General features: G+C 49.7%; 1 protein-coding gene and 1 non-coding gene across 9 annotated transcripts in view; one reads left to right on the forward strand and one right to left on the reverse strand.

Annotated features, from left to right (window-relative positions):
- Positions 1-26409, forward strand: part of EPHB2 (EPH receptor B2) — a 254352-nt gene that overhangs the window by 122573 nt on the left and 105370 nt on the right. The gene's annotated exons all lie outside the window — the stretch shown is intronic.
- Positions 11927-12000, reverse strand: TRNAI-GAU. The gene has a single exon. It is a non-coding gene; the product is annotated as a tRNA-Ile (tRNA).

Consider the following 26409-nt stretch of genomic DNA (forward strand, 5'->3'; position numbering starts at 1 on the left):
CTCTGTGCTGATGCTCAGTGGGTGGATGCCTGCAGAGAGCTGGGCTGATTCCAAACAGTTATGATATTAGAGGAGTGCTGTTTGCTAATCCAGCTAGGGGACAGGGAGCAGATGGGCATGTCCCACACCCAGGCTCCCACCTCCTGCTCCAACGTTAAAGAAGCCCCTTCTCCTACTTGTGCTCCAAATGGCCAGCACATCTCCTGGAGTGGGATGTGACTGGGACTCGGCTTCCTCAGACAAAGATCAAACAGACCCTTGCAGTCAGAATAACCTTCGTCTTCACATAGAGAATAACAAAACAAGGAGGAACAAAGATAAAACCTCCAGGAGAGAGCACAGTCTGTGCATCTCTTCTGTAACAGTCTGCACTGCGCTGAACACAGAACAACTCTGGACAGCCAAGTCCCCAGAGTGTACCAGGAAAGCAAGGCAGAACCATTTTACAGCTCAATATTGCACCCTCTAAGCTAATGTGTCTCCCCCTTGGGGTCAGAGGTTAAAATGTGGGTGTCAGGCTCGGTCACCCCTCCCCAGTTCCTGCCCTCCATGAGGGTTCTTTAATTTTTACCTAATGGCAGAGACCCACGAGGAAGCTCAGGTGTGAAAACTTGGCCAGTGCCTGTGATGAGAGACAGCCCAGAGACTAGAGACTGTTGGTGGGTGATGGGATTCGCATGTCAGAGGTGAACAGAACGGCAGAGATTTCCTTTACAGTGTGTGCTTCTCCCTCGGTTCAGAGCCTTGTACTAAAACTAGCTGGCTAGAAACCTCTCTCCCATGGCACCAGCATGGAAACCCACAGTGTCCAGCAGAGGGGAGGAACCAGTGGCAAATGGGAGCCCGACAGAGGGCTTGTTAGGAAAAGAATTTTCCTAAATCAATAAAAACCTCAGTGCCTGTTAGCGGGAACCCCAGCGCCAGCCAGACCCATCTGCAGGACCGCAGAAGGTTAGGCTGCTGCACAAGGAAAGCAACCAGCGGTTCCCCCACAGGAAGCTGCCATGACCTCTCCTCGAGGTGAGAGGTGGGGCCTCACCCTGTGCTGGACAAAGCCCTGGCATAGCCCCTCTTCTCAGGGGTTCTCTAGCTTCTTTGGGGTGGGGAAGGGAAGCAAGTATTCTGCTTAGGGCTCAGCTCTGGGTGGCAGGAGGCTTTGGGTTGTGTTACTGGCTCTGTGGCAGACTTGTACCAGGGAGCACAAAGCACTCGTGACAGTTGGGCCCTGTCAGTGACTCAGGCAGTGACACACCTGACAATTGAGCCCCGTCAAGCCCTATGAGCTGTAGGAAAAAAGCTGTGTGATCATGAGGGACGTCAATCTGAGAGACGTGTTGGAGGTCTCATGCTGCCAGTACCAAAACATCCTTTGTAATTTCTAAATTATTATAGATGGCAGTTTCCAAACTCCAAAAGTTTTGCATCCAACACAGGGGAGTCCTATATCAGACCTTGTCTTGGCAGTGATAGAGGAACTGATCACAGAACTAAAAATTACTGGTAGCTTAGGTACAATGATATATATATAACAGGTACAGACTCTTTCACGAAGCTGAAAACAATTTTGAGCCAAATCATCTGTGAGGAAGAATTTTATCAGAAAAAATGTGAATGATAATTGGGAAGTAAGAGCACTTTATTAGATGTCCAGAGGTTAAAGCAGAGAGAACACCGGGTCATACTGAAAGAGGAACTGTCTGGCAGGAGGGAGGTTACTAGTGGAGTTCCTCAGGGATTGGTCTTCGAACCAACCTTATTTAACAATTTTATTACTGACCTTAGCACAAAAGTGTGGCTGTGTTAATAAAATTTGCAGATGACACAAAGCAGGGAGGTATTGTCAATATGGAGGAGGATCGGAATATCATACAAGAAGATCTGGATGTAAACTGGAGTAATAGAAATGGAATGAAAAATAATAGTGCAAAGTGCACGGTCATGCATTTAGGGACTAACAACAAGAATTTTTGCTATAAACTGCGGACTTATCCATTGGAAGTGACAGAGGAAGAGAAAGAACTGGGTATATTAGTTGATCACAGGATGACTGAACCGTCAAGTTGATGCGGCTGTGAAAAGAGGCTAATGCTGTCCTAGAATGCATCAGGCACGATATTTCCAGTAGAGACAGGGAAGATTTAGTATCATAAGAACATAAGAACATAAGAAAGGCCGTACCGGGTCAGACCAAAGGTCCATCTAGCCCAGTATCTGTCTACCGACAGTGGCCAATGCCAGGTGCCCCTGAGGGAGTGAACCTAACAGGCAATGATCAAGTGATCTCTCTCCTGCCATCCATCTCCATCCTCTGACGAACAGAGGCTAGGGACACCATTCTTACCCATCCTGGCTAATAGCCATTTATGGACTTAGCCACCATGAATTTATCCAGTCCCCTTTGAAACATTGTTATAGTCCTAGCCTTCACAACCTCCTCAGGTAAGGAGTTCCACAAGTTGATTGTGCGCTGCGTGTATCATTATACAAGGGACTGGTGAGACCTCATCTGGAACACTGTGTGCAATTCTGGTCTCCCATATTTAAAGGAAGTCTGCTAAACAACCTGTGGGGTCCCTGGACGATTGAGATACAAAAGGATCATGTAAAGACGATAAAGTCATTGCGGAGAAACTAAATTAATTCTTTGCTTCAGTCTTCATGGCTGAGGATGTTAGGGAGTTTCCCAAACCTGAGCCATCCTTTGTAGGTGACAAATCTGAGGAATTGTCACAGATTTAAGTGTCATTAGAGGACGTTTTGGAATTAATTGATAAACTTAACAGTAAAAGGTCACCGGGACCAGATGGCATTCACCCAAGAGTTCTGAAAGAACTCAAATGTGAAATTGCGGAACTATTAACTATGGTTTGTAACCTGTCCTTTAAATCAGCTTCTGTACCCAGTGACTGGAAGATAGCTAAAGAATAAGTATAAGAATAAGTAAAAAAATAAAATTGTCAGACACATAGAAGAGCATAAATTGTTGGGCAAAACTCAGCATGGTTTCTGTTTTACTAATCTATTAGAGTTTTTTGAAGGGGTCAACAAACATATGGACAAGGGGGATCCAGTGGACATAGTGTACTTAGATTTCCAGAAAGCCTTTGATGAGGTCCCTCATGAAAGGCTCTTACATAAATTAAGTTGTCATGGGATAAGAGGGAAGGTCTTTTCATGGATTGAGAACTGCTTAAAAGACAAGGAACAAAGGGTAGGAATAAATGGTAAATTATCAGGGGTAACTAGTGGTGTTCCCCAAGGGTCAGTCCTAGGATCAATCCTATTCAACTTATTCATAAATGATCTGGAGAAAGGGGTGAACAGTGAGATGGCAAAGTTTGCAGATGATACTAAACTGCTCAAGATAGTTAAGACCAAAGCAGACTAGAGAACTTGAAAAAGATCTCACAAAACTAAGTGATTGGGCAACAAAATGGCAAATGAAATTTAATGTGGATAAATGTAAAGTAACGCACCTTGGAAAAAATAACCCCAACTATACATACAATATGATGGAGGCTAATTTAGCTACAACTAATCAGGAAAGAGATCTTGGAGTCATCATGGATAGTTCTCTGGAGACATCCACGCAGTGTGCAGAGGCAGTCAAAAAAGCAAACAGTATGTTAGGAATCATTAAAAAAGGGATAGCGAATCAGACGGAGAATATCTTATTGCCCTTATATAAATCCATGGTACTGTGTACAGATGTGGTCTTCTCATCTCAAAAAAGATATACTGGCCTCAGAAAAGTGCAACTAAAATGATTAGGGGTTTGGAACAGGTCCCATATGAGTAGAGATTAAAGAGGCTAGGACTTTTCAGCTTGGAAAGGAGGAGACTAAGGGGGGATATGATAGAGGTATATAAAACCATGAGTGATGTGGAGAAAGTGACTAAGGAAAAGTTATTTACTTGTTCCCATAATATAAGAACTAAGAGCCACCAAATAAAATCAATGGGCAGCAGGTTTAAAACAAAAGGAAGTTGTTCTTCACACAGCGCACAGTCAGCTCCTTGCCTGAGGAGGTTGTGAAGGCTAGGACTCTTAACAGGGTTTAAAAGAGAACTAGATAAATTCATGGACGTTAAGTCCATTAATGGCTGTTAGCCAGGATGGGTAAGGAATGGTGTCCCTAGCCTCTGTTTGTCAGAGGGTGGAGATGGATGGCAGGAGAGAGATCACTTGATCATTGTCTGTTAGGTTCACTCCTTCTGGGGCACCTGGCATTGGTCACTGTCAGTAAACAGGATACTGGGCTGGATGGACCTTTGGTCTGACCCAGTATGGCCGTTCTTATGAGTCTATTTAATAACGGGATCTCCTGTCTGGAAGAGAAAGGTCTGACATGATCCAGTGGCTGAAAGTAGAAGCCAGGTACATTCGGACTGGAAAGAACGTGTACATTTTTAACTAACTGTTGGAACAATTTACCCAGGGTGGTGGTGGATTCTCCATCAGTGACCATTTTTCAATCAAGAGTGAATGTTTTTCTTAAAGATTGTCTCCAGAAATCATTTTGGGGAAATCCTGTGATTTACAGATCAGGCAATGGTCCCTTATGGCCTTGGAATCGATGAATGTATGACTCAGGCACTGCTGCCACTGTCAATTGGGCCCTGTGGACGAGTCAGGCCCCCGCGCTCCTGGCGGTGAGTCAGGCCCCCGCGCTCCCTGCAATCGAGCCCCAGCGGCGAGTCAGGTCCCCGCACTCCCGGCACTCGAGGCCCGTCGGCGAGTCAGGCCCGTCGGCGAGTCAGGCCCCCGCGCTCGAGGCCCGTCAGCGAGTCAGGCCCCCGCACTCGAGGCCCGTCAGCGAGTCAGGACCCTACGCTCCTGACGCTCGAGGCCCGTCGCTGAGTCAGGCTCCCACGCTCCCCCACTGAGTTGCCCAAATTCAATGGTCACTTCTGAAAATGTTGTGAATCGTCCCTGCCGCTTGTCCCAGGCCTGTGCCGCCGGGGAGGGGGTAGCGATGCTGACCTGCCGTGGGGTGTGAGCAGGGCTCGGGATTGTTCTTCGATGGCAAGTGGTGTGGATGTTGCCATGCTCATTGCACGCCAGCAGTCGTGCTCCCCCGCGTGAGGCTGTAGACACCCCCCCGTTGCACTGCCTGTGAACGGAGCTGGATTCCCTCCCGCTCTGAACTTTTCACCAAGTGACCTTGCTGCCCCTGGATCAGTTCTGCCTGGCCTCCAGGCACGGTGTCCTCAGCCCTGGGCCACGACTCTGGCAGGCATGACGGACCTGGCTAATTTCCTCTTGGACGTGTCCAGAAAGGAAGCTGCCAGCGTCTGCCGAGTCCTGGGTGCAGACTCGCAGCGGCTGTTGGCCTCGCGTGCCTGCTCAGGAGGTGAAAGGCCAGGCCACGAGCTGTGGGGTTGCCTCAGCAACGGAGACTTAGTTCAGTACTTGAGTCCTTGCTGGGAGCTAAAGGCACCTAATAGCAATGGAGAGCTGAGCTCCCCGGCGGCGACCTGCTGCCCCAGCGGAGATGAGAGAGGCTCATTCAGGCTGATTTGCTTTCATTAACTAGATTAGTTCCTTTAATCTGTTAAAGTAAAAGCTAGTTGAACCTGCCTGAGAACCCTTAGAGCGGGTCTGCTCTGCTGGGACATGGGCTGAGGCAGCGCGGAAGCCAGCCAGTCACATAGGGAGAGCCCCACCCCGCCTCCCTCTACCTCGCTGCTGCTTCCAGCCACCCCTGCACCTTCCTGCCCCACACTCAACCTCCCTGTCCCCTCTGTCTCCTGAACCTGCCCCCCAGCCTTCCCTGAGTAGCTTCTGAGGCCAAGCCAGGCAGGTGTTCGCTTCTCAGGCTGCTCAGGGTGAGACATCTGCCACTGGAGTTTTGGTGGGCGAGGATTGTGCACAGCTTTGGGAATAACCCAGAACAAAGGCACCTCCTCTGTGTGCCCTTTAGATTTGCTAAAGAAAATGGGTACCATCAACAGGGTTTGTCCTGCTAAAAATCATGGCCTGACCCGCCCCCTGAGTAACAAGCAATCCCAACCCAGCCACACCTAGTGGGTGCAAAGGCGTTTCTGCTGGAACAAAAGTCCTGCCGCATCCTGCCCCTGATAGGGGGCCTCTCCCACATTTCCAGGCTGATTTTTCCTGAAGAGCTGCAGCCCTTCCCAAGAGGCGACAGGGAGAGCTCTGCTTTCTGCTCTGTGAACGCCCTTTGAAAGGAGAGAAAGCCTCTGCTCAAGGAGACCAATGAGAGCAAACGCCCACAGAGACAAGTCTGTGGCAGGTGTTCTCACCCTGAGAGCAAGCAATCCGGTTGTGCCCCTCCCCTCCCATGACGTGCCCCCCCTTTATGGCCAGATGGAAGGGGTGCACTGAAGATGGGGCCGTGTAGGAGGAGAGGTTGGGTCTCTGCACTATAGCAATCCCCCTGCATTCTCTTTATAGGCACCCATCGTTGCTGCCCTGTGCATGTCAGGAAAATGGACTAATCTATGGGGGACTTTCTGCACATTTCGGTGACCCAGTCTGCAGCCTAGCTGCACGATGAGTGGTGAAGGGGCCATCCTGGCAGAGCCTAGCTGTTTGGGAAGCACTTCTCAAATACTAGGAGAGGGTCCGCCTGTCCTTCCCAGGCACCCCTCATCAGGTTGGCATGTCACTTGGCTTTCTAAGAGACTGATTCTTCTGAGTCCATGTGTGCAGCGTGGGTCTCTGTCTCCTCAAAGAGTCCCTTAGTTCTGAACTTGACATAGGTGTAGCTCATTTGTTGCCCAAAGGGCCGCGGGGTGCCCCCATGGGAATCCCGGAGAGGGAAGGTGGTTTTGTGGCTAAGCTGCTGGCCTGGCACTCCGAGATTCATGTGTTTAACGCTTAGCTCTGCCACAAACTGCCTGTGTGACCCTGGGCAAGTCATGTAATCTCCCTGGGCATGGTCTTTAACTGTCTTGTGTAGCATGAAGGAGCTGGCTCTGGGTCACGTCAGCATCCAAACGGAGAGGAGCAAATGAACAGAGTTAGCGTAACAAGAGTTGGGATCTCCTTGTGCAATACTCCTGTAGGCCTTGGCAAAAACCATGCCATTGACTTGTACTTCTGACTTTGCTTTTACGTTACAGTCCAAATGCAGCCTGGGGAGCGTCAGGCAGTCTATGGAGCTCATGAGCACTGCCCATGCAGATCTGCATCTTATTCCTGAGCCCATCGGGAGCACAGGTCCCAGCATGATCGGAGAGGTCATGCTGCATTGCATGCTGGAACCTCGGCCCTTCCCCTCTGCCAGCAAGATGAGGGCAGGTGCAATCAACACCATGTTATGTAACTTACGTGACAGGCTGAGTGGCCAATGCACTCCACTGCTGGTGGAACATACAGAAGGATGGGCACCCAGGCATGGCAAACTAATGTATAGCATGCAGGCTATGCAACATCAGTAAACAGCCAGCCAGCCAGGGAGGTCACATATGTCCATGAAGGATGAGTTCTTTCTACACTGTCCTCTGCATCTAATCAGAAATATAATCATACTCTTCCTATTTCTAACAGCTTTCATCTGAGGGCCTGCAAGGAAGATAAGGATCAGTAACCCTGTTTTTTTAATGTGAGGTAAACTGAGGCACCGAGCGGGGTAGGGATTTGTCTGAGGTTACCCAAGGAGTCAATGACAGAGCCCAGAACAGAACCCAGGAATCGTGGGCCCCGGCCCTGTCCTCTAACCCAGGGGTTCTCAAACTTCATTGCACTGCGACCCACTTTGAACAACAAAAATTACTACTCGACCCCAGTGCCCTGTGTTACTCTAGAGTCTAGAATCAGGGCTGGCGTTAGGGGTGATAAGCGGGGTGATTGCCTGGGACCCCAGGCCACAAGGGGCCAAGCAAAGCTAAGCTGCTAAGGTGTCAGTTTCAGCCCCAGGCGGCGGAACTCGGGCTCCGGCTTCAGACCCGGGCTGCAGGGAGTCCAGCCCTGGCGACCTCATTAAAACAAACTTGCAACCCACTTTGGGGCCGCAACCCACAGTTTGAGAACTGCCGCTCTAACCACTGCACAGGCTGCCTCCATTCCGTAGTGTGGTTCTTTTTATGTCTTGATGCATTAAAGCTTCTTGCCCAAGGAAAAAGGGATCATGCAAATGATTTGCCCCATGGGATTTACAGAGGTTGTTTAAGCCAGCAGATTCCGCCTCCTCCCCAGCTGTGCCATGCAACTCAGTATTGCTCATGAATTCTCCTCCCGTACATGCAGAGTGCGACTGACAGATGTGGACATGCAATCACTGTCCCAGGAGAGAGCAATTAAAGCTACACTGGACCCTTCTAAGACACACATTAGTGTCAGGAATTTCTAATCAATCAGCTCAGTGCCTCGTGGGGTCAGAAGTCTCTTTGAAACTCCAGTGGGGAACAGCTCCTAATGGGTTTTATGTTGATTGCTATAAATTGATTAGTGTTAAGAAAAGCAAGTTTTGTTTCCTTCTGAAAGCCCTAAATATGCTCTGGGGGCAGGACGAGCAGCGGAGTGAGATCTCTTCCTGTCTTCACTTAGCTTCTGCCCCTGGCCAACATGCACCATACACAAACAGAGTCCTCGCTCCAGAGCCTGCGCAGTCTTCTGCACCGGCTGTTGGATGAGTTCCCTATGCCGGTCACTGCTTGCAGAAGGCCTTGCTGACCAGGGGCTGAAGAGGGATGTGCCATGTTGTCTCTAGCTCTATAGGGCAGGGTTGTACTCAGAAGGCCAGTGTGGTGGGGCATTTTGCTGGGAAGTGGTGTTTTGCACTGGAGTGCACTGTGGTGGGACAGACGTGCACGGCAGGCTCACACTAGAAACCTCCGTTGTGATACATCAGGATTCTGGTTGTGCTCAGACGAGCTGTGGTGCAAGCGCTGACTAACTGGCAATACATTCAAGGGCTATTTGCACTGAGGAGCTGTGAGCTGGGGTATGATCTGCTGAACGTTCGGCCATTTTGCATGAATGTGGCTGGGGCCCTTCCTTCCTTGTGGGGTAAGGGGAGAGCTGAGTGTGTGCAGTGCGGGGAAGCCACTGCTAAGAGCCAAAGCATGGAGCAGAAGAGCGGCTGTGCTTACCGTGGTTGCAATGTGTTCAGATGCTGGGAGATTTCCCAGGATGTCTTGGGCTCGTATTGGGACAGACACTCATGGCCTGTGGCACAGTGAGTAGCACATCCCCCCATGAGGAGTGAGGAGACGTAAGGGCTAGTCTATGCTAGAAGCGCTCCAGTGGCGCGGCTGGTGAAGATGCTCTATGCCGACAGAAGAGAGCTCTCCTGTCGGCATAACAACGCTGAGAGACGCGGTAGCTATGGCGGTGAGAGGAGCTCTCCCACCAACATAGCACTGTCCACACTGGCACGTAGGTTGGTGTAACTTACATCGCTCAGGGGTATGGATTATTCACACCCTAAGTGATGTTGCTTGTACCAAAATAAGCTCAAGGGTAGACCAAGCCCAAGATACTGAGAAGAAAGATACTAATTAGTGTGAGTAATAGATCAGTACTTTGTGGGAGCTCTGTCGGATGGTGTTGGGGTATATCAGGGGTCTGTGTCTGGGAGGGGGTGTTGTGTGCTGGAGCTCTGTCGGATGCTGTTGAGGTGTATCAGGGATCTGCGGCTGGAATGGGGTGTTGTGTGCTGGAGCTCTGTCGGATGGTGTTGAGGGGGCATTGGGGATCTGCGGCTGGAATGGGGTGTTGTGTGCTGGAGCTCTGTCGGATGGTGTTGAGGGGGCATTGGGGGTCTGCAGCTGGAATGGGGTGTTGTGTGCTGAAGCTGGTTAGATGATGCAGGCGTATATGGGGGCCTGTGGCTGGGAGGGGCTGTTGTGCGCCACAGCTCCCAGTGTAGCCATGCAGTGGTGGTCAGTACTGTGGGACTGTCCATGGCGTGGCTGCGATTGACACGTTCTTGTGTTGGGTTTCATTGTGCCGGCTGGCTGACCCCCTTGGTGCAGCCATGCACAGCTGGGGAAGGTTCTGCTGTCCTTGTGCTGCAGGTCGTGTTACGGTGGCTCCTTGCTGTCACCTGGGACTGGGATCTGTATGTGTGGGGCAGGTGACTGAGTTGGGTGCCGGTTGTCATGTGAGCGCCTGCTGGGGCCTTGCTGCCCCTTTGCTGTGCCTCCTCTGCAGAGGGCAGGGCAGCGGCTCTGGGTGGGTGCCCACACTGATGCCAGTTGTTGTTTCCAGCAGGCTGCAGGAATCAAACATTTTGACAAGAGGCTGCAGACTGTGCCTCTGCCGATGGGGCTGGTGGCTGGGTGAGAGCAGCTTCCCCCTCCTGGCAGCTCTGGATCCCAGCCAGCTGCAGTCTGATGCACACTCCTTGGGCCTGCCAGGAGCTGCCTTTCTCTGATCCTGCTGCCCGCCCTGCCCTGCCCTGCCCATCCTAAACCCCTCCTGGGGTCCAGTCTGGAGACGGGTGAGGCCAGGCCCCAAGGCAGGATGCTTGGTGGATTCCATGCCATCACCACTGCGTCTCTACAGACACCAGACAGCTCCCTGCATCCCTGGGGGGTGGCTAGTGTGTCCCAGCCATTGATCCGCTGGCAGGCCTGGATCCAGACCCAGAGCATAAATCCAGTGTGGGGCCACTGACCAGCCCGGGGTAACCCTCATGTGCACGGAAGTAACTGAGAGCAGGGTCTGCCTGCTGCCGCGCACCACACTAATGCAGGAGACAAGGGGGACCAGCAGCAGCCAGGGGCTCGCTGGGCCGTCGCGGGGGGGGGGGCCCGCTGCAGGATCTCAGCCCACACTCCTGGAAGAGGCAAGCGTAACATGGCTGTTTGCTCTGCCGTGAGTGAACCCAGGAGAAAGGCTGTTCATATTTCTGTACTGAACAGGGAGCTGACATTAATGAACAGCTAATTAACATCACAGGGCTTGATGGTTCCAGTGTCAGTGTCCCTAATTAGTCTCGCACTAATCTGCTTTAATTAACTGTCCCTGTCGCGCTTTTAATTTAATTTTCAGCACTAGAGCAGGGATGGCAGCCCTTTGAGTGTTTCGGTCCCAGTATGGTGGTGCCGCTCGGATTGGGCAGACTGGCAGCTGCCTGGCACTGGGATGCGGTTGCCTGGGGAGGGATCCCGGGGAGGGGATGGCAGTGCCAGTGTGGGTACAGACGGGGGAGGAGCGACTGCACCGAGGGGCTACACCACCAGGCTGGGTCCCCAGCACCATCTGAAAAGACTTGGGCACATGACTTCAAGGTGGGGCTGACTGAACAGGAGTCACACCTGACACCGCGGCTCACTGGCCATGGGCAGGGCAGCCACAGAGATGCAGTGTGTGTAGGGTCCTGATATTTCGCTCTGCCGGCAACACTGGTTTGTTTTGGTTTTGTTCTCCGCCGGCAGACTCCCCTCCCCCTCAGTGTCCCAATATTTTCTTCATCTCATCTGGTCACCCTAAATGTGTGCCCAGGAGCAGGATAACAGCCAGTCCTCCCTGATGCCCCGATCACAGACCGGCACTCCCTGCCCCACGCTCAGGGCCACAGAGATCCCCCAATGCCCTGGGCACAGACTAGCACTGCCTGCCCTGATTCTCCCTATCCACCCTCGTGCCCCAGGCACACAGCCCAGCACTCCCTGCCCATGCTCAGGGGCACAGAAAGCTCCACCACACCTTGTCCCATAAACACTCTTCTTAGCACTGGAGCCATCTCCGTGACTTGCCTTGCACTGGCCCGTCCCTGATGCCAGCTGTACCGGGGCATGCCTGCCTGTGTAGTCTTGCCCATAAGGGCCCCTGTGCGCCTTTGTGTCCCAGGCGCAGGAATTGGGTATGCTGCAGGCAAGCAGGGAGCAGCCACCGGAGGGCTAGGTGAGTAGCCCGGTTAGGAGTTAGAATATCGGGGTTGGAAGGGACCTCAGGAGGTCATCTAGTCCATAAAGAGCAGATGCCACCCTCTGCATCCTGCACACGGAGTGGCCAGCATGGGGCTTGAACCCATGACCTTGGTGTTATCAGCACCATGCTCTAACCAGCTGAGCTAGCCAGTTCTTCCTCCTTTGCATAGACATCAGTGCAGGTATAGGGGCTTGGTGTAATCCTGTGGTTGGCACAGACAGGGCCTTCTCTGGGACCCTTGCAGATATTCTGTGGCAGGGGTTCTCAAACTGGAGGTCAGGAGCCCTTGGGGTTGCAAGCTGTCAGCCTCCACCGCAAACCCCGCTTTGCCTCCAGCCTTTATAATGGTGTTAAGTATATAAAAAGTGTTTTTAATTTATAGGGGGGGTCGCACTCAGAGGCTTGCTATGTGAAAGGGGTCACCAGTACAAAAGTTTGAGAACCACTGGTCTATGGGAATGGCTTCCCTGGGGCCTTCCCTTTGTCCTGGGATTGGCTCAAGGAGTCCTGGCAGTGCCTCCCACCTGATTAACTGGGTGCCTTCTCCCTGGCTCCCACGCCTGCATTTCCTCTGTGCCCCACTCTCCGGGAGCTGCGTGCACAGGGTGGCTGGGCTCCCACATCCCAGCCCCTGTTCCTCTTTTCCTTCCCGTGCTTCCCTGCGTGACTTGTGGCACCAAACTAGTCAGGCGCAGAGTATATGGGCGTGAGAGGGGGAAGCTTAGTGCACTGCAGTGTATGTATGGGATGATTAATGTATTGTGCAGGGGTGGTTAGTGCACTGGGTGTGTGCAGGGGGGGGGTGTGTGGATAGTTCTTGTATTGGGTGTGTGTAACAGGGTGGTTAGTGTACTGGGTCTCCCGTCCGGGAGTGTGCAAGATGCTTGCACACGCTAGCGTGACCAGGGACAGCTGCTGGTGAGCCTGGTGCCTGCCCCAGTGGGCAGGGATGGGAGTGGTACAGCCATGCTGGAGGAGCTGCCTGGGCTGGGTGCTGGCTCCTGCGAGCGGCAGCCCAACATGCTGCTGTTTTCGCCGCTATGATTCCCGGTAGAGCCCTGCGGCTCCGCCGAGATCCACATTATATCCGTAGCTATCTGCATCCGCGGATATAAATTTTGTATCCGCTCCACTTATAGACTGTGACTTCTTCACCTTCTTGCGGATAAAGTAAGTAGATTGAGTTGCTTTCATCTTTAATCATTCTTGCAGTTTTTTCTGATATTTCAACATCCTTTTTGAAGGGTGAACACCATGACTCCTAGATCCTTTTCAGAATGTTTTAATTAGAATGTTATGCAGTACCAGGTAAAGTGTCTTACAGAAGCCTAAGCATACTGTGTCAACACAATTACCTTTATCAACCAAATTTGTAATTATGCTTCCACCATTTAATTCTTTATTGATTGTATCCCATATCAGCCTTTCCATGATTTGCCCAGGATCGATGGCAGGCTAGCTGGCCTAAAGTTACCCTTTTAAAATATGAAGCTGATACAGTATTAGCTTTTTCCAGGTCTCTGTAACTTTTGCAGCGTTCCAAGATTTGTTAAAAATCAAATATCAATGTCTCAGAGGGTTCTTCAATTATTTTAAAACTCTTGGATGTAAGTTATCTGGTCCTGCTGATTAAAAATATCTAACTTTAGCAGTTGCTGTTGCTAGTTACTAATGGATTAGAAAGTATTTCATGATCACTGTACATTGTGAATACATCATCCTGCTCCTTCCAAACACAGAACAAAAATATTTATTGAACACTTCAGCCTCTTCTGCATTGTTGTGGACAATTTGACTGTGTCGGTATAGTAATGAATGTAGGATGTCATTTGTTCCTGATATATTGAGAGAATTCTTTCCTATTGCCCTTTAAACTCACATGTCATTGATTTTTCACTGATACCTTTAGCTTCCTTTATCAATTGTCTGAATTTCATAATGCTAATTTATAGTCATTGGTGTCAGGTTCCCACTTTTGCCAGTTGATACATGCCTTTTTTTTTTTTTTTTTTTACTGCTGCTTTCATTTCCCTTCTTGACCAGGGTTGTTTTTTAACTGACAAAGCCTGCTTTTGTATTATGGAATTGTGGGGCTTGGGGGCTCTAGAAACTCTTCTTAAGAACTTTCAATTATCCTTTCCATTGTTTGGTTTACAGTTTTTCTTCCAATCAGTTTTGTCGTAATTGTTTTCAACTTTGGAAAAGAGGCCCATTTCCTGCAGCAAGTCTATATATTAGAGCAGTGGTTCTCAACCTATTTACCATTGTGGGCCACATATGCAACTCTCTCTGTGTTATGTGGGCTGCATCCACAGAATATATACTCCCTGATGGCCCTGAGGATGTCACATGAGCTGCAGCTGTGTACTGACTGGGCAGCAAGTGGCCTGTGGCGGGTTGAGAACCACTGTGTGAGAGGCTGGACTGTATTCTGTGTGCACATCACAAATGTCATTAGGTCGTGATCAGCTGAACCTAGGTAACCACTTATTTTCATTAAGTGATCAGTTCGTCTTTTTCTGTCCCAGACGAGTGGAAAACCAGTGGGCTGAGTCAGACAGGGCAGGCTTGGCATGCAATATCTCACCTGAACGTTTTCTCCACACTGACCCTTCCAAGCCCCGTATGCCCCTTGCATGAGCCCAGAACACAGTGTCACATTCACTGCTGAGCTCAGGGGAGCTGCACCCCTGTAGGCCAGCAATGAGCTTAGTTCAGAATCTGCAGCAGGCCCTGCCACCCAGGGTCAGCTTCCAGGGCTGGCTGCGTAGGGCCTGCAGCAGCCGAGCAGACACCTGTTACTGAGCTGGATGCCAGTGGGGCTAATGGGGTAGGACAGGTTTGCAGGCCGAGGTCCATACAGCAGCTGTGCCGGATCCATCCTAGCTGCGGTGCCGCTGTGAGCTGGAGAAGAGAGGAACCGCGGGCCTGGGAGAAAGGGGGGTCAGCACCACTAGTGGAAATGAGGCTCCTAAGGTCCCTGAGCGAAGTGAGTGTCTGGGATTTGCCCCACACAGGCATTTCCCACCGTGTGTGGGTTACACTCAGTGACGGCCATTCGACCATGCAGCCCCTTTCCGGTCACCCAGACACCCTTCACGCATGGCTGGTGGGGTCAGCCAGCTGTGAAACCGAATTCCCTTCCCCAACCACACACATAGTGCACATGTGCAGACAGACGCACCGGCACACACAGATACAAACCCACACATATATGCACACACACACATATAAACACACGTGCCCACTCATGCATATGCAAACACAGACACCTGTTGCTTAGCTGCAGTCCCTCTACCCCTGATCCCTGGGGATGCCAGCAGTAGTGGATAAGGTTGAACCAAGTGAATGCAGAAGGCTTAAGGTGTGTGTCTCCTTGCACAGAGCTCTGAGCACAGCTCCAGACCCTGGAGAACTCTTCTGCCCATCAGCAATGTCATCTGGGAGCCATGAGGGCCTGTCCCACCAATGACCTGCATCCCAGGAGAGCTGCAATTTGGAAGCTCAGGCTATCTCACTGAGCAGGAACTGATCTAGAAGGGTTTGGTGGGAGGAGCTGTTGGCTCAAATGGATTTCAGACCAGGCTTGAGGCTGAGAACTGACTGATGGGGTTTTCTGGGCAGCACAATGAGTCGGATGTATCGCTTGGGTGCATTTGCAAGCATCACCCTCATTTCCAGGGCTGAGTAGCTGCTGTGCGCACTGTCAGGGAGCGAGTGGGGTCAGACTTGCATGCGGAGAGGCGGGTGAGGATGTCGTATGTGTGGAATGATGTGTCCTTTCTGCAGCGCTGGGTGAGGTCAGCCTCAACCCTGGGGGGTCTCTGCAGCTTTCACTGCCTTGTTTTCTTAACCCTGACCCTGGTATCTGTCAACACCTTATGCTGCCTTCCAAGAATATCTCCTGTGCCCCACGTCCCTCTCTCTTTTTCCTTCTCGCTCTCTGTGTCTGCTCTTAACTTCTCCGTGTGTCCCTCGCCTTCCCCATGCTATGCTCACCTCTCCCGCCCAACCTCCCCATGCTAAATCACACATAGGATGCATGCACTGTTTGTGGAGAGGCAGAGCACCAAGGGAGAACAGAGGAGGTGCATACAGAGAGCTGTGGAACAACAGGGATTACAAAGACATGTTTCATAGATATTCGTAAATGCACACAGACTGGACCATAGTTCAGCACTCAGGCACCCTGGTGCCACTCACGCTGAAGCCATTGGGGACCCCCTGTATTTAGCTTGCCTAACACGTTCCATTGTAAAATTACTTACGTTTTTTAGTTTAGTTTATTAAAAAACCCCAGCTCTGACACATCCATAGTTTGCAGCAAGAGTTTGAAATTTGGTAAGGGAAAAGCCCTCAAGTCAGGGAGGTGCCTTTTGATGGCCCTGGGTAAATCCATTCATATTTGGGTAAGTTAAGATTAAGAATTGTTGAAAATTGCTGTTTCCCGTCTGTGTTTTGCTCAGTACAGCTTGTTTCTGAAAACCCTGAATGTTCTGTATGCATCGCACCGGCGTCTTGCCACGTAGCACGTCTCTGGATGGGACATGGACAGAATTATTATTGCCTGTGTTGGTGCTGCTTTCCCCCATTGAAGCTTCCTTTGACCTGGAGGGAGGTGCACTGATCTGGGGTCTTAAGTTCAAGTCTCATTTAATCTGTTGACTGGTGTTAGCCCTTATTACTGACCAAGCCCTCTAACCCAGTGGTCTCCAAACCGTGGGGCGTGCCCCCCTAGATGGGTGCAGAGGAATGTTTGGGAGACAGGAGGGTGAATGGCGGGGCCCAGGCCAGCCCAGCATGGGGGGCAGGGAGGGAGCACCACTCAGTTCTGCTCCTGCTCCAGACACAGCTCCACTCCATCTCCGCCTCTGCCTCCAGCCACAGCTCCGCTCCGCCCCCAGCCCAGCTCCAGCCACAATTCCACTCTGCCCCCACCCAGCTCTGCTCTCTCCACCCCCAGGCCAGCTCCGCCTCTAGTCCCAGCTCCTCCCCCAGCTCTGTGATCAGCCCAGGCTCCTCTGCTGAGCCAACTGTGCTGGAATGGAGGGGGGCACAGGCAGATTCCATTGCTGGTAAAGGGGAGGGGACCACGGCTCTAATCTCACTGAGAGATTATACAAACCTAGACTGGGTCCCAGCTTTCCAATATGGCTGAGCCAAATCTCTGCCATCTAGCCCCAGCCCCTCCGAAAGAATCTGCCACATCGATGGGCTTGTCTACATGGGGGCGTTCAGGAAAGTTTGGGTGAATCAACCAAAGGTGTGAAGTCAATGCATTAACCTCCCCTACCCACCTCCTGTGGATACTTATCCACTAGTTTGGGGTGCCTTGGTGATTGGGCACCCATGTTTGGGGAGCCAGATTTTTCAGCAAACAGCTTTTTATAGTGCTTTCTATGTTCAAATCCTAGGACTGACAGGAACTAATTGCTCTGTGCAACACTGCTTTGTGAGGCAGGTGAGTTAGGATCATCACCCCCATTTTACAGAAGGGGAAACCAGGACTGAAAGACTTTCCAAGGCCCTATAGTGAGGCCGTGGCAGAGACAGGATCAGACGTCAGGACTACCTGGCTGCTAGGCAACCGCAGGACCAACCAACAAGGTGCAGTTGTGAGTGCTCAGCTCTTCTAAGAATCAGGCCCCCAGTGTCTCACATTGAGCACCCAGCAAATGTGGAACACACACAGTGACACCTGCAAATATTTTCATTTTAGTGACCTGTGCAACATCACATAGGGAATCTGTGCTAAAAGCAGAGCTGGAAAATCCTCCAGGCTGGTATTCACCTGCCTTAGAATCATAGAATATCAGGGAAGGGACCTCAGGAGGTAGCTAGTCCAGCCCCCTACTCAAAGCAGGGCCAATCCCCAGACAGATTATTTTGCCCCAGATCCCTAAATGGCCCCCTCAAGGATTGAACTCACAACCCTGGGTTTAGCAGGCCAATGCTCAAACCACTGAGCTGTCCTCCCCTGCTGTACCTGTAAGGGTGTCCTACAACCCACTCTCATTCTCTATGCACCTTCCAGCTCTTACAGTGACTGAGGTGCTGTACACACAACTGCGTTCTTCACAGCAAAACCCCAGTGCATTCCTGGAGCATGCTCCATCCTGTGTACTGAATGAGGCAGGGGGCCCAGGGAAAAAATAGTATGAGATGATATAATTAAAGACTGTATCATGCTGTATATGCGCAAGGGGAGCAGAATTAAGGTTGCACAGACGACCATAATACTGGCATTTCCTAACTTTTGAGTGCTTGACTTTATTTACCCTGGTTTTTTAACCTAGTTTTAGTGTATGTAACATAAATACTCATCTCAGTCACTCTCTGGTTTTGTACAGTGCTTAAATACCTTAGCGACTGCTGTTATGTAAAGTGATAGATTGATAATAGGTAGTATAGAGTAGACTATATGTAATGGCAGGCATTGGAATTCCAGTTATGTGCTCACTTGGAGCTCTCCGAAAACATCTGCTCACTGTGCAGTGGCAGTCAACCAAGTGAACAGAATGTTAGGAGCCATTAGGAAAGGGATAGATAACAAGACAGAAAATATCATAATGCCACTATATAACTCCATGGTACACACATGTGCAGATATGTTCCTCCCATCTCAAAAAAGATAGATTGGAATTGGAAAAGGTTCAGAGAAAGGCAACAAAAATGATGAGGGGTATGGAACAGCTTCTGTATGAGGAGAGATTAAAAAGACTGGGACTTTTCACCTTGGAAAAGACAACTAATGGGGGATATGATAGTCTATAAAATCTTGACTGGTGTGGAGGAAGTGAATAAGGAAGTGTTATTTACTCCTTCACATAACACAAGAACTAGGGGGTCACTCAATGAAGTTGCTAGGCAGTAGGTTTAAAACAAACAAAAGGAATTATTTCTTCACACAACACGCAGTCAACCTGTGGAAATCGTTGCTAGGGGATGTTGTGAAGGCCAAGACTATAACAGGATTCAAAACAGAACTAGATTAGTTCATGGAGAATAGGTCCATCAATGGCTATTAGCCAGGATGGGCAGAGTTGCAACCCATGCTCTGAGTGTCCCTCGCATCTGTTTGCTAGAAGCTGGGAGTGGATAACCGGGAAGGGATCACTTGATGATTCCCTGCTCTGTTCATTCCTTCTGGGGCACCTGGCACCGGCCACTGTCGGAAAACAGGAGACTGGACTAGATGGACCATTGGTTTGACCCAGTACAGCCGTTCTTATGTTCTTAACTCCTGAGAGCTGGAGCATCCATTCCTTCCCCAAATGTTACAAACATTGATTTTTAGATAGGCCGCCATTACGCATAGCTTCATGTTCTCAGAAGGTTGGCCTGCCTTTAGCGAGTACTGCTTTTGCCTGTAAATTTGCACCTTCATTGGATTATGGGCTCCAAACTGTGCCATGTATCAGATGGCAGACATCGGGTATCTGGAGGCACAAGCAGTCCGATTTGTCTCAATTCATTTTTCAGGCTTAAAGGTATAGGCACAGAATTCTGCAGGCATCCATTGCACTGGCAAAGGGGAGGCTAGCTAGCAGCCTGGGTGAAGATGTGAATGCTGGGAGACTGGCAGTTGTGAAGATCTGCTTGTATCACTCCCTGCCTCTGTGCCAGCTGCTCTCTCCTGCATGGCGGTGATGTGGCTGAGTCCTTATGATTCTTTCTGTGCCTTCCTCTGTGGTTTGTTGCTAGCTAGGGCTACTGAGGGAGTTTGTGGTCAGGTCATTATTGAAGCTTTTAAAATGTTTTCAGAGCCAGAAGCTTATCTATAAAAAGTAAATCAAAGATGGCAGAAAAGAGCGGGCTTTCAAAGCAGAAGTGAAGAAGTGGGTTGGCTTAGCACCCTGTCCTGACTGAATGACAGCCCTTTGGGACCGCGCTTTGGAGAAGTGGACTGTCGTGGTCAAGTGTGATTGATCTAGTGCAATCAGTGAATTTAGTGGGAGAAAAATCCAGTTTGTTCCCTCAGCTGTTTATACAAACAATTGTTTGACTTTTGTAGTCCTGGTATAAATGACTCTTTTGACATGCAGGCCAGCAGTTCAGCAGCAGCATGTTTGCCTAACCTCACTTCCAAGGGCATGTTGACCCACCTCTCCATGGGCGTATGCACAGTCCAGAGTCAATAGCCAGGGACTCAGGAGAGCAGGAGTGAGCTGGGAGCTCATTAGAGGGGGCTTGCAAAATGGGAATTCCAACCATCCGCGTTCAGCTACGTCCACAAGATAGATGGGAAAATGTGTGTTGGACCATTGGGAGACAGTGCAGGAAAACAGAGCAGCCCACATACCCGATCTGCCCCCTTAGCACCCTCTGCCCGAGGAAGGGACCCTTTCGGACACTTCTGAGCTGTCACGTGGCTTCACATTGATAGTGACAGTTGAGGCAGTCTGGACTGTAGCGTGTGACTGGCTTTGAGAAGGAGACAGCCCAACATACCTTTACTTTGTGTCTGTCAGACCCATTGTGTCCCAATGTGTTTTACAGGGTTTAATAAAGTTATTACAATGATAACTTCTAGATTCCAAGGCCAGAAAGGACCTTGTGATCATCTAATCTGACCTCCTATATAACACAGGTCAGGGACCTTCCCCCAAAGTATTGCTAGAACAGATATTTGAGGAAAAACTTCCAATCTTAATTTAAAAATTGTCAGTGATGGAGAATCAACCATGTCCATTGTTAGAAAGTTATGCCTTATTTCCAGTTTGAATGTATAGCCGTTGGATCATGTTAGACCTTTCCCTACTAGACTGAAGAGCCCATTATTAAATATTCCCCATTGTAGACACTTACAGATTGTGATCAAGTCACCCCTTCACCTTCTCTTTGTTAAGCTAAATAGATGGAGCTCCTTGAGTCTGTCACTGTCAGGCAGGTTTTCTAATCTTTTAATCATTCTCGTGGCTCTTCTCTGAGCCCTCTTCAATTTATCAACATCCTTCATGAATTGTTGGCACCAGAACTGGACACAGGATTCCAGCACCAGTGTCAAATATAGAGGTAAAATAACCTCTCTGCTCCTACTCAAGATTAATAGTGGCAGCAGAGATTAATGGAAAGGTCTATCTCTGTCTGTCTAATCTGGGCACTTAGGTGGCCCCGTCACAGTAGGGATACAAAGGTAAGTTTTCATCTAAGATTTGCAAATGATCAGTGAGTTTTCTGCGGAGTGGTTGTTCCAATGGCAGGAGATTCAGAGAAGGTTCTGACCCCAAGAGTGCCGAGAGAGGAGCCCAACACTGTGAGTAGAGTAGTAGCGGGATCATAAGAATGGCCATGCTGGGTCAGATCAGTGGCTCATCTAATACAGTATCCGGTCTGTGACAGTGGCCAGTGCCAGGTGCTTCAGAAGGAATGAACAGAACAGGGCAATTCTTGAGCGATCTGCTCCCTGTCCCAACTTCTGGCAGTCAGAGGTTTAGGGACACCCAAAGCATGGAGTTGCGTCCCTGACCACCCTGGCTAATAGCCCTTGATGAACCTTGTGACGGATTGGATCCCCTGTCGGAGATGCCACCTGATGTGCTAGGGTCTCACTGAGCCCGCTCGTTCCACCAGCCTGGGCTCCCTCACCCTGTCTTTGCTGTGCCAGGCCCTCAAGCCTCCTCTGGCACACACAGGTAAGGCTGCAGACACAGACTGAAATCAGCTCTGTGTGAGAGGACTCAGCTCGGGGATTCACCCCTCTCTCATGTGGAGTAAACCCAAAATAATATTGTCTTGTGCTATGCAGAAAAATCTTCACAGCACAAGCTCATAACAATCACCCTCAGTGTGGAGAGAGAGAGAGATGTACAGCTTCTTGCCCTCCCCTCCCCAGATATGAATTGCACAAACTGGGGTTATGTTATGAACAAGAAATAAGTTTATTAACTACAAAAGGTAAATTTTAAGAGATTATAAGGGACAGCAAACAGAACAAATCAGACCACCGAGCAAACACAACAAAACACACAAACCAAGCCCAATACACCAATGGAAACAGGCCCCACACAGTAATTTTTCCCCTCAAAGCTGTCTCAGGCAGATTGCAGAGTTCCCTGAAGACAAACTGCTTTTGTTTGCAGCTTAAAGTTCCAGATATTAAATTCTTCACAAGCCAGACACCTTCTAGCCTGGGTCCAGTTCTTTCCCCAATTCAGTCTTTCCAGCAGTCACCTTGGGCAGTGATTCAGTGAAGAACCGGAGACCCTGATAGACTCACTTCCCACCCTTAAATAAGTTTTACATAAGGTGGGAATCCATCGTTCCCAGTGGAAAAATACCAGCAGTGTTCAAGGTGACACTCCGTACCAGGTGATAAGAGTCACCTGACCTTGCAGTGTCAAAGCAGCATCCCAAGAAGCTTCTCAGGAAGGCAGATTAGTATCTTCAAAGTCTTATTGTTTTTCCTGATGGCCCATTGCAGGCTGATTTCTTATTGTCTGGTGGGCGTTTTCCAGGTGCAAACACCGTTGTAATTGTTACATAGTCAATATTCCTAACTCCAGATACAGTAATTATATATGTACACAGATTGTATAATCACATTCAATAAATTGTAACCTTTCCAATGATATCTCACATTACCCATCTTGCATAAAATAGCTCTAAGGTATGCTATATTCATATTATAACATATTTTTATGAAGAATATGGGGCGTAATGTGACAGACCTGTCCTCCAGGAACTTATCTATTTTTTTAACCCAGTTATACTTTTGGCCTTCAAACATCCCATGGCAATGAGTTCCACAGATTGACTGTGTTGTATAAAGAAGTACTTCCTTTTGCTAGTTTTAAACTTGCTACGTATCATTTTCATCGGGTGACCCCTAGTTCTTGTGTTATGTGAAGTGGTAAATAAAACTTCCGTATCACTTTCTCCACAGCACCATTCAAGATTTTATACACCTGTCAGAGCCCCTCTTAGCCATCTCTTTTTGAAGATGAACAGTCGCAGTCTTTTTAATCTCTCCTCATGCAGAATCTTTGTTGCCCTTCTCTGCGCCTTTTCCAGTGCTAATGTATCTTTTTTGAGATGGAGTGACCAGAACTGCACACAGTTGTCATGTTCTGGGGTGCAATCCAGACTAGTGAGGGGGTTGTGTTACCACCTCCCTGTAACCCTGGGGTCCTTAAATGCTCTGCAGCTGTGGCTCACAGCCTTGACTCTGACAGCCAGGAGACAAGCATGTACCAAATGTCTGTGTGTTTTAAGCAGCCCAGGCTCAGCAGTATGATTGTCGCAGCCTGCTTGTTACACACCAGCCACACTCTGGTACCCACCAACCTTGGTTATCACCAGCCAAGTGACCCCAACACACCCCCAGGACTGAATTTTCCCAAAACTGTGTGCTTTGCGAATCCAGCCCTTTCCATGAGCGAGGAATAATATGGTTGGTTTGCTTCTTTAAAGAGTCAGTATCCAGCAGCTTGCCACATTAACTGGAGTTAAAACTCAATTCAAATACAGCACTGGGTTGGTTTAGGTTAAAATAAAGCAGGTTCATTAAGAGGACACAGGTTAAGTGATGCCAAATAAAAAGCGAAGGTGGAAATGGTTACAAGCAGATGAAAGTGAAAAACACACACCTTCATCTAGCAAGGTACAGCCATTGGTTAAGATGGTTTCTCTCACCAACCACTCTTTGTCCAGCATGGCTGACTGTCTCTCAGTCAGAACCTTCCGCAGAAGTACCGGTTGCCAGCTCCCTTTGTCTTCCCAGATGGAGATACCTTACATGACACAGATCTGATACAGCAGTGGTCCCCAACCTTTTTGTCTGGTGGGCGCCAGACGAAGGACCGTGGCGGCGGTGGAGCATCCGCCGAAATGCTGCCGAATTTCTGCGGCGTTTCGGCGGCGACACCTCTTGATGACGTTTCTTGGCGGTGGTAAGTGGCGTCATTGAGAGGCAGCAACGCCGAAACGCCGCAGAAATTCGGCGGCGACGCCTCTCGATGATGCCACTTGCCGCTGACAAGAGACGTCATCGAGAGGTGTCGCCGCCGAAATGCCGCAGAAATTCGGCAGCATTTCGGCGGATGCTCCACCGCCGGCCAGGACATGGGCACATTTAGATGTTGGGGACCCCTGTGATACAGTTTATGACATTAATGAATTGGAGTACACTGAACTGATCAGGCTAGATGAAACTCCCTGCCAGATACCATTGACTCCCTTGTGTTTGGGTGCTGTTAAGGTCACAGCAGTATTCAAGGTGCGGGCACACCGCCGATTTATATGGGCATTATGGCAGAGGTGAGCAGACTACGGCCCGTGGGCCCGTCCTGCCTGGCCCTTGAGCTCCCGGCTGCGGAGGCTGCCCCTGGTCCCTCCCCTGCTGTCCCCCCTCCCCTGCAGCTATGCCATCGCGGGGGCAGCACTCGGGGGGGGCTGGGAGGGGGTGGTTAGGGGACAGGGAGCAGGGGGGATTGGATAGGTCGGGGGTTCTGAGGGGGGCAGTCGGGTGTTGGAAGTGGGAGGGGGTCAGATAGAAGGTGGGAGCCAGGCTGTTTGGGGAGGCACAGCCTTCCCTACCCGGCCCTCCATACAGTTTTGCAACCCCAATGTGACCTTCAGGCCAAAAAGTTTGCCCACCCCTGCATTATGGTATTTTCTGTCTTACTTTCTATCCCATTCTGTTCACTTTCTTGACTGCCGCTGCTCATTGAGCAGATGTTTTTTAGAGAACTACCCTTGATGACTCCAAGATCTCCTTCTTGAGTGGTAACAGCTAATTTAGACCCCAACATTTTGTATGTAGAGTTAGGATGATGTTTTCCAATGCGCATTACTTTGCACTTATCTGTGTTGAATGTGACCTGCCATTTTGTTGCGCAGTCACCCAGTGTAGTGAGATCCCTCTGTAACTCTTCACAGTCTGCTTTGGACTTAACTATGTTGAGTAATTTTGTATCATCTGCAAATTTTGCCACCTTACTGTTTACCCCTTTTTCCAGATCATTTATGAGTACGTTGAACAGCACAGATCCTTGGTGGACCCCACTATTTGCCTTTCTCCATTATGATAACTGATTGTTTATTCCTACCCTTTGTTTCCTATCTTTGATCCAGTTATTGATCAATGATTGATCAGTATGGGATCCCCCTTATCCCACGATTACTTAGTTTGCCTAAGAGCCTTTGCTGAGGGATGTTGTCAAAGTCTTTCTGAAAGTCCAAGTACACTGGATCCACTGGATCCCCCTTGTCCACTTGTTTGGTGGTGCCTGGATGCATGGTTTGTTTGTTTCATTGATTCATTGATGCTCACAGGCAAGATTCACCCAAGTCGTTCTGAGGTTTCCATAGTGTATCAAGGTCTTAGTCCAGCCAAACTCTGTCCTGGGCGCTGGCTCTGTTCCCAGCGACCTCATGGTGTAGGAGGGTTTTATACTCTCTAGGTGCTCTAAACATAGGGTTCTGATTTTCAGTTTTAACTGATGAACATTGATAACACATCCCTGATACAAAAAAAATAAAATGAAATCAGTGTTTATCCAATGGAACACTAGAAAGACACCAAAAAAGTTTGCTTATATGTGCGGGCTTGTCTACACGGAGCAGCAATGTGGACTCTGGGGGTGTGATTTCTAAAGTGCACTGGCATGTTGTGCATGGGTTGGTCTATGCAGACCCTGCTGTTGCACACTAAAGGCTCCTTAGTGCTACATTAAAGTGTACTAGAGAACATTGCAAAGAGATTACTCATTACAACATTCCTCATTATGGTATATACAAAAAGAAAGCCCCCCCCCGACCCCCAATTTTGAACAGCTACATAATATTCAAAAATTGCTAAAAATAAACCTTGAAAAAAGGAAATTAAATCCTGAAAACCAGAAGCCCTGCTGGTCCCTTAGCAACATGCAGGACCCTGTGCTGTGTAGGGCTGCACGTTGGGTGCTGGCTCTCCGCTGTGTTCGGACAGGGTGCTGTGCTGTCTGAGGGCAGCATGCCTGCAGATCTCTGCTCTGTTCCAGGAGGAACGCGCACTGTGCTGGCTCTGTGCTGAGCTAGGAGAGCTCAACACTCTGTCAGGATGTTTTGTTACAGGCTGGCTTCTGGTGGGCAGCCAGGCTTTCCTGTCTGGAAGGCTCTGGCCCAGCCTACATAACAAAGTCAGGTTGATGTAAGTTGTCTTGCGTTGACCTATCAGTGCACGTGTCTACAACCCAACTTTGTCTCTGGGCGACATAAGCGCCCCATTACAGCAACACAGCAAGACCCCCTCCCCGAAGGGCATGGAGCCATGGTTGGCCTACTGAGGTTGACACAGTGCTAGTGTAGACACTGCATGATCAGTGTTGACCATTCCAGTCCTCCAGCAGCTCTCCCAAAATGCCCCATTCCCTGCGACAGTGACAGCTCTGGTCGCTATTGTAAGCTCCACTGTCCAGGGGTCACGGAGACCAGAAGCCACCCCCACAACCCTCTTCAAAATGTCCTGCATGTTTTTAAAGATCTTTTCCTGACTGCCCACCTTGGCAAGCACACCTCGCAGCTCAAACTTGTGTGTGACTGCCCAGCTGACCATGCTGCTCCATGCAGTCGTGCTGCTG

This window comes from Mauremys reevesii, linkage group 21 (genome assembly GCF_016161935.1).
Source record: "Mauremys reevesii isolate NIE-2019 linkage group 21, ASM1616193v1, whole genome shotgun sequence".
Lineage (NCBI taxonomy): Eukaryota > Metazoa > Chordata > Testudines > Geoemydidae > Mauremys > Mauremys reevesii.